The sequence below is a fragment of the Elgaria multicarinata genome, chromosome 4 (assembly GCF_023053635.1).
Source record: "Elgaria multicarinata webbii isolate HBS135686 ecotype San Diego chromosome 4, rElgMul1.1.pri, whole genome shotgun sequence".
Taxonomy (NCBI): Eukaryota; Metazoa; Chordata; class Lepidosauria; order Squamata; family Anguidae; genus Elgaria; species Elgaria multicarinata.
In genome coordinates, this window is record NC_086174.1 from 79,299,471 (window position 1) to 79,306,997 (window position 7,527).

Genomic DNA, 7,527 nt, shown 5'->3' on the forward strand with positions numbered 1-7,527 from the left:
GAGCCCCTCGTGCTACCAAACAGTGTGGTTTGAAGTCCATATATCCCAAAGGAGAGTCCAAAAATGCAGGCAGTAGCATATGGTGACCCATATCACCAAGCTAATTCAAGCAGTTTTCATCTCCACCAAGAGCAGGTCTTTTGTAGATTGGACTTAATTGCCCATTCAAGACCAAGCCATCCACATTACAACAGTAATAGTTCATAATAACATATTGCTGCTGAAAAAATACACACACACGCACACACTCACAGAGAGAGAGAGAGAGAGAGAGAGAGAGAGAGAGAGAGAGAGAGAGAGAAATACTGTGATGATTGCAGCTTCACTCAGAGGAAATAGAGGGCTTCTTTAGATTAAACGGAATTCACTTTTGTTTACTGGTGCTTTTCTTCCTGCTTCTCTTACGCAATTGTAATTAGCTTAATTACACAGGAGGAGAGGGGCAACCATATAACTGAACCAGATCACAACCAGATCTAACCAGGCAGCCTGATCTAGTCAGTTTCATAACCCAACCTAGTCAGTTTCATAATCTAGCAAGGCTTGATTTTCTCCACTTGTTAGTTGCACTATTCTAACATAGCACACAGGGTTGCACTATTCTAATAGCTGCACTATTCTAACATAGCACATGGAAGGGGGCGAGAGACAAGCCCTGCGGCATAGGGGTTAAGAATTGCAGATAAGTTTATTTATGAGTAAACATGGCTACAAATCGGACCATATGTCCCATCAATTTAACCTGAGAATGCCACAACCAGATCTAGTGAGTTTCACAACATAGCTTGATTTCCCCTTCTTGTTTGTTGACTCTGAAACAAAGACCCACAGTAAGCTCCAGAGAAAGGCAGGTGATCCCCAATATGTCATGCTCCTTCTCCAGAGACAACTCCTCCCACAGTGCGACAGTCACATATTTTCCTATTCAAGAAGATTGCACTCCTATTCTGGGGATTTCTTCCTTAATAGGTTTTCTACAGTTAAAAGAAGAAGAAAAACCAGTTGGAAATACAGGAACCTAATGGCAGCAGTTCCTTGAACCTCTGTAAAATTGCATAAACAAGGCATGGTGATTGCACATTAAAAACCTCATCTGGAAGTAACCCTGTTCCAGTCTTTCTCTAAATCTGGCTCCACTTCACTCCTAATCTATTTCTGGCTGTTCTTTCTCTCTCTTGTGGGTGTTACCCTCACAGGGGGAGACCAACCTGGCCAAAGAAGCAGCAGTTGCAGGAAACTTGCTTCCCTCCTTCCTGCTGGAAAGAACACTCGACTCAGTTCTTCTTGTGTGTTGCTGTATAATGGATGAAAAAGACATAAGACTCCAATCCTATGAACCGTTGCCTAAGAATAATTCTGATTGGTTTAATACAGTAAATTTGTTTACTGTATTTCTACAGTATAGTCCTAACAGTACTAAACAAATATAACACAATAATAAATATTGAAAAGTTTTATTGTATTTTAACGTCCCCAATTACCCTGGGATTGCAGAAATGAATGGAAGTGTACTCTGGCTCCATTCACTGGGCAGGGCTACTGGATTGTGTTGGTTTGTGTGTTGTGCATCTGTGTGCATGCGTAATCTATTGTAATCTGCCTTAGGGATAATTTGATTGAAAGGCAAGATATAAATATTCTGAATAAACATTAAATAAATAAACTCACAAAGTATAAGAACTATATAAAAAAGTATTATTTATTTATTTAACTTATACTCCACCTTTCTACCAAAAATTGGCACTTAAGGCAGCTTACAAAGACAGTTTAAATAGATTAAAACAATCAAATACATTAAAATACAATAAAAACTTCCCAATTTTTATTACTGTGTTATATGTGCTAATCTCCCCTAGAAGTACAGTATAGTCCTAAACAAATTTACTTTGAGATCCAGTCAAAGCAATGGGACTTATTCATAGGTAATAGTGCATAGGATTGGAGCCTTATGTCTATTTCATCCATTATACAGCAACAAATGAGATAGTCATGCTCTCTGTATGATACATGTTTGTCCCAGTTATACTGTCCATTTTAAGTGTTCACTTAAAGTCTTAGTTGCACACCTAAAAATGTAGCATGAGGAAACCTTCAGTCCTTCTGACAAATGTACCTTTCCTTTATTAATGCTCCCAGAGTCAATTTGCAAGTCTAGCAAAACCCCATAAACATCTGCATTATATTATCAGCTCATAATACATTCTGCCATATTTACAATTCCATAAAATTCAAGTATTAAAAGTAAAGCCAATAGTTAATAATAAATATTCAATGAGCTGTCCCATTATTATTTTTTGTTAGTACACTGTCACAACTGGTAACTTCAAGTTTCAAATTATATCCATTTAATTTAAATCCTGGAAATTACTCAAGAAAATTTTAAATTGCCGGCAAGAAGCACTGATCATTTAATTCTCACATGTAAAATTTAGTATACATTGTTTTGGCAACTGAAAACATGTATAAAGTTAAAGCAGTATAGGAACATATGTATGCGTGTGATTAATTTTTTATATACTCACACACCAAAAATATACTATCCAGCTCTAGGACAAATTCACATTATCACCCAAAAAAAAAAAAAATGCTAGCAAGACCATGTTCGTGAATTTAGACTATTATTATTCTAGGTCCAATGTTTATTTTTCAATAGCCATTAAATGATCATTTGAATAATGTTTCTGGAATAATTTCTCAGCTTAAATTTAAATACCTATCTAGTTAACAGTTCAACATAAGAACTTTCAATCTTCTCTATAATTTTGTTTTTCCAAGTAAATATTTTTTAAGGATTATTCTTCTCACTATTACAGCAGTTTAAGAATTATTTCATAAACGCCGCAATAACTTAAAATTTGATTAAGGAAACAGATTTATAGTCATCCCACTGGTTGCATGTAAAAATAGATTGTAAGGGTATTTCACATCAGAAAGACCATGTTTAAAATTATATAAATTAGTTTAATATTATCCCAATAAGTGATAAAATACCTGCACATTCCATCTCATAAAATTCTGTGAATATAGTTTATCTTCTGAATTTAACGTGTGTGTGTTTTAGCCAATGAAACAGATATGTACCTGGGACTCTCATGCTTCATGCCACCAAGCTACAGCTTTCCTCATTTTATTGTGTCTCATATTTATGTATTCTATGGAGACCCAATGTCCCTCACATAAAATATTATGAGAGGAAGACTGGTTTTCATCATGTACCGCAGATAAAATACCTAAGATTTTATTTTGAAAACATTAAAAAATGAGGAATATTGTATATTTAAATTATCTGTTATCTTATTGTTTGCTTCAACCAAATGACACACCCCTACAATGAGGTACAAAATAACACGTGATGAAGATGCCCATGCATCTGGTGAAGAATGCCTCATTGGTTAGGAATGGTCATGACACAAAAACACTGGAGTCTTACAGGGTTTGCTCCCATATATGTCAAGAAACACTTTTGTAAGCCGCCGTAAGAGCCTTTTTTGGCTGAATGGAGGCATAAAAATCCTTAAATAAAATAAATAAATAAATATATGTGGATTACAGCCTTATCTATATAGAGTCACTTACCTGAAAGCAACCCCGTTGAACTCAGTGGTTCTTACTTCTGAGTAGAGTTCTATAGGATTGTGCTGTAAACCACTTAGAGTCTATGATGCCACCCTTTCTTTTCTTTATTTAAATTTATCTTGCTTTTAAACACAGAAAAAAGCAGAAATTAAGTTCTAAAACAACACAATCCAACAATAAAACCAAATCAACCAACCACAATATCAAAAATACATAATAATTCCATATTTCAATGTATACCAATGTATCAGTGTAGCAAGAAAATACAAGAAAAACTATATGTCAAAGAGCCTTACAGTTTTGTCTTTTTGGAGCTACAGGCTAACATGGCTGCGTTTCATTACTACTAGCACAATCCTAGTGTTCCTCTTTTCAATGTAATTTCCAAATGAACATTTCGCAACCTCAATTGAATGAGTACAGGTTTGTGGATTTTGAAATTATCATTATCAGCATTGAGAACATACTTTGGGTCTCCGCACCCACGCTTTCGTTTCTCAAAGGTCTTCATGTTGCACAATATATTACAGCTAATAATAAAATGTCAGGACCAGGCTAGCTGCTGTGTTATAGTGACTCCAAGTGGATTTACAAAGTAACAACAATGGCAGGATCTACACTACTGCTTTAACATGGTTTATAACAGTGGTGACAACTGCTGGGGCCCAGGATACACTCCAGATACAGTTTTCATGTGTCATATCCTGCTTGGTGTAGATCTGTCTTAGAAAGTTGATTGACAATGATAAAGTAACCTAACCCAACAGATAGTATTATTGTGCTAATATTCAGACCTCACATCCTCCATAAAACTAAACAACTTTGCCTTGATCCAGCAAGGGTCATGTGCTTGAATTGTTCTCCATATCAGGCCCTTCACATGCAAAAGAGTATTGCTTGGGGAGAAATCCCCAGCATAATCATAACTACACCAATCAAAATCTCAGTTCTCTGAGTGCTGTTGCTTATGTTGCCAAAACTGCACTATCCATGCAGAAGAGTGAAGTATCAGCAGACTTGGGGAAACCCCAAGATTTACAGAATTACAAACAAACTTAGGGGTGGGGGTTTCTAAAAGGGAAAAGGATCCAAAACATTCCAATGAGTACTGAGCATGCTCATTGATAACAGAATATGACATTTCTCTGGAGTGGAGAGGCAAATGGAAAACCAAGCAGAGGCAGAATAAAATAGAGTATTCCGAAAGGGGGTATGGCTGGGAGCACACTACACTGCATCATGGGTTATTTGCATCAGTGCAATCAAGTGCTAAAACTGAGGTCGTTGCTAGATGAGGAGTTAGCACGGTGTGAGGCCTGGTCTCCCTCCTGTGCATCCAGATGATGCACAGGGGATCCCGGGGTCAGGCCGGGTTAAGTCCTCGCTTGAACCAGGATAAGCGGATCCGCTTATGGCTTGGCTTTTCCGCAGCCCCAGCCTGAGGCCGGGGCTGTGGAAGGTCTAGCAGGGTCCGTGGCTTTTCCCAGCTGCTCGCTCACAAGTAGCCGGGAGAAGCCACGGACTGGGCACAGCATTCCATAGGAGCGTTGTGCCCATCGGGCCGGGGGGGGGGGAAATCACAGGGGGGAGATGGGGGCTGGGGGATCTACACCATCTACACCAAGCAGGATATTCCACTATGAAAGCGGTATGAATGCGGTATATAAAAGGCAGGAGCCACACTACTGCTTTATAGAGGTATTGAAGTGCACTGACAACTGTCAGGGCTCATGACACACACCATATACTGCTTTTATACCACTTTCATAGTGCTATATCCTGCTTGGTGTAGATATGTCATGGGCCACAACAGTTGTCAGTGTACTTCAGTACCACTATAAAGCAGTAGCGTAGATCCTGCAGTGCAGTTCAATACCACTATAAAGCAGTAGTGTAGCTCCTGCCTTTTATATACAGCTTTCATACTGGAATATCCAGCTTGGTGTAGATGAGCCCCTAGATTAAACAACCCAGGGTTAAATAATCCAGGAATTGCTTAACCCATCAACAAACCATGAGCAACACACCTGAATGTGTTGTTAACTGTAACATAGCTTTGGTGACACTCAGTCAAATGATTGCCATGGTATTGAGGTGGCATGTTTTGGGAGCTGTTTCATTGTGAATAACATTTCGGCATGTGCTTTCATATGCAGTTTGCCCAGAAGCTGCCCTGCAAGGTGTTTTGTTTGTTTATTTGTTTTGGTCTTTTTTTAACTGAAGGGTCAGTAAACAAACAAGGAATTATATATCAGCTTCACATAGATAATGAAAGTGCAGATTTAAACATGGTGAAGTGAATGTACAAATCACCCTACATCCCATTGAGGTCAATGGCATTTACACTGTGGAAAAGAGGGAAGTGGAACATGTTGCCTTCCATAAGTTTTTGGACAGCAAGTCCCATCATCCTTCACCATTGGCTATGCTAGCTAGGGGTGATGGGAGTTGCAATACAGCAACATTTGCAGGGCCACACATTTCCACACATTTCCACATTTTGAGAATGTCAGATGTCTCTGCAAGCTTATCTCTGTAAGAAGTTCCCACGGGATCTAGCTTGCTTACTCCCTGTTGTGTCCTTGAAGCTGCTGGTTCTCTGGGAACTTAAGAGTGTTTTGATAAGGAGTAGGCCGCTCTTGGAAGCTGTCACTCAGATCGTAGCATCATTGTAGTGGGTGGTGCCATCCCGCCCTGTTGACACATGGGCATGGCTTATCGGTCAGACGACCTGTCGGTCAAGTGGCTTTGAATAGGCCTTAAATGCTGGTGCAAAGCTGAAAAAGCTTAGCTAGGTTACATTTCTCGACGCATCTCCGATTGGGACTTTGAAAGCTCTCTGCACACAAACTTTGCTATTTGGACTTTGGATATCTAAGAATTGTGCCATGTAAAGTACGATGAGGCTTTTCATAGACTTGGACTATAGACTTGGCCAGAATCAGGTGGCAGGGAGTTGCAAAAGGATGGGACTCCTTCCTTAAAGTCATGGTAACCAGGGTCAGCTTAGTTGTGGCAGGCTGAGATTGGCAAATGGGTGACCGATCGTCTCTGCCTGGCTCTGGTGGCTCAGAACAACCCTTCCATGGGATGTTGTTTTAGGCGATTGGCCATGTCCCTTGAGGTGCCAGTGTATGTGGTGTCTGGAGAAGTTCAAATCGGATGGCAGCGTACCCTAAATACCACCCCCTCTGAGCGTTTGTCTTAAAGATTGTATCAGAAAAGGAGCCTAAAGCTTTCTTACCTTGGTTCAGCCTTAAGTGTGTTTTGGAGACTGTATAACCATTAAGCCTGTCTACCATGTGATTTCCTTAATAAAAGAAGTCTCACTGATGTGAGTGTCTTGTGTCAGCTTGCCAGCACGTGTGAATGCCAGAGGGAACAGGCATGAACATGACAATAACCTATTACCAAATCATCTAAAAGTTAGCCACTGAAAGATTTCAATGAAAAAATGAAACAAAAGCAAGAAACCTGTTTTAAAGACAAGCAAGTTTAAGTGTAATCCACAAAATGCATGTCATTTGTTGCATACGTGCAAGACCTTGAAAATTGTATGTACCACTGAAGGATTTAATTTGACATTAGGGTAGACATCTATTCTAACTGTTAAAACCAATAAAAAGGTGAAAGGAATTAGGTTAACACTTTCTAATTGCACTTTCACTATGAGGTAAGTGTTTCCTGTGCTGTGGTAAGTTTTCTTTTTGATGAAGATATTTGCTTCAAATGAATGAAGAATCATAGACTCGTTAGAATACACAGATGTATACTAAATGCATGCATTAGCATTATTATTCTGATAATTCTGATTTTTTAAATATATAAACATGACTATTGTTTCTACATATTGCACCTGTGATACAGAGGCCCCATTCAGACAACACGCTAAACCATGCTGCTTAACCACAAAATGGTTAACAGAACCATTTTGTGGTTAAGCAGCATGGT